Here is a 1,271-nt window from a genome sequence, read left to right as displayed (position 1 = left end):
TTGGGATTGATGAGGATGCCGTCATGGCATTAACTTGATGCTTTGGTGATTTTGAGGCTTCTTCAAGTCTAGCCATAGCTTGTTCAAACTTCAAATTGATTGTGTCAATGTGAGCACTAAGTTGAGCACCCAATTGAGTAACAGAGTCCACTTCATGCCTTCCTCCTCTAGTAGCCTTGCGAGGTCTACTATATTGTTAGTTATGGACTGCCATTTTCTCAATCTTGTTCCATGTTTGCTTGTCATCAACTTCGGTGAACATTCCATTTGATCCCATGTTGAGAATGTTCCTTGAATCTTCATATAGACCATTCCAAAATTGTTGTACCAAGAACCACTCGCTAAGTCCATGGTGAGGACATGAGCGACCAATTCCCTTGCACCGCTCCCAAGCTTCATACAAAGATTCTTCATCCCTTTGCTTAAAACCCGTAATTTGAGCTCTTAGCATGTTAGTCTTTTCCGGTGGGTAGAACGTTTTGTAGAAAGCTAGAGCCAACTTCTTCCAAGAATCAATTCCGAGAGTGGCCTTATCAAGGCCCTTTAACCATTGTTTCGCGGTGCCAACTAGAGAAAAAGGACCTATCGAATTTGGTCTTGAGTTACACCGGTTTGAGAAATCGCATCACAATAGTCACAAAAGGTTTCCATATGAGAATGAGGGTCTTCACTAGGCATCCCCCCAAATTTGCTCATTTCGACTAATTGGATAAAGGCGGATTTGGCAATAAAATTTCCGGTCAAATGTTGTGGTGTAGAAGTACCATTTGGTATGTTCTCCTTGGTGGGTACGAAATGTGATGAAAACTTAGGCATTGTAGGTTGATTTTGTGGGGTATTTTGTGTTGGGTTCTCCTCACCTTCTCTTGTAAAAGGGTTGATGAACTCAATAGTGGGTTGAATATCCACAACCTCACTAATACCTCTCAAATTCCTCCTAGCAAATCTCCTATTGTTTGTCATGGTTCTTTCAATTTCACGATCAAAAGGTAACAAATCACCTTGTGACCTTCTAGACATGCAAAATATCAAACAACTCGAAAACAATTAGAACAAACCTTGAGGAGTTTTACTTCCCCAAGGCAAATAAAGACACAACTAATAACAATATAAGAAAATATAAATCAAGTTAACACCGTCCCCGGCAACGGCGCCATTTTTGATCGGTCCGTTTCGTGTTCACAATTGAATCGATGTTGTCGTTGGGTCACGTCCGAATCAAAACACAATTTATAACTTCACAAACAACTCTACAATTAGTAAAGAGTCAA

At 40.4% G+C, this 1,271-nt stretch overlaps 1 non-coding gene across 1 annotated transcript; it reads left to right on the top strand.

Annotated features, from left to right (window-relative positions):
- The first annotated feature begins 344 nt into the window (after window positions 1-344).
- LOC141610200 (small nucleolar RNA R71) lies at window positions 345-451 on the top strand. Its single transcript, XR_012528094.1, has one exon. It is a non-coding gene; the product is annotated as a small nucleolar RNA R71 (small nucleolar RNA).
- The last annotated feature ends 820 nt before the right edge of the window (window positions 452-1,271 follow it).

Source organism: Silene latifolia, chromosome 10 (assembly GCF_048544455.1).
Source record: "Silene latifolia isolate original U9 population chromosome 10, ASM4854445v1, whole genome shotgun sequence".
Classification (NCBI taxonomy): Eukaryota; Viridiplantae; Streptophyta; class Magnoliopsida; order Caryophyllales; family Caryophyllaceae; genus Silene; species Silene latifolia.
The sequence above is the reverse complement of the archived record's forward strand: the minus strand, read 5'-3'. Positions and strand labels throughout refer to the sequence as shown.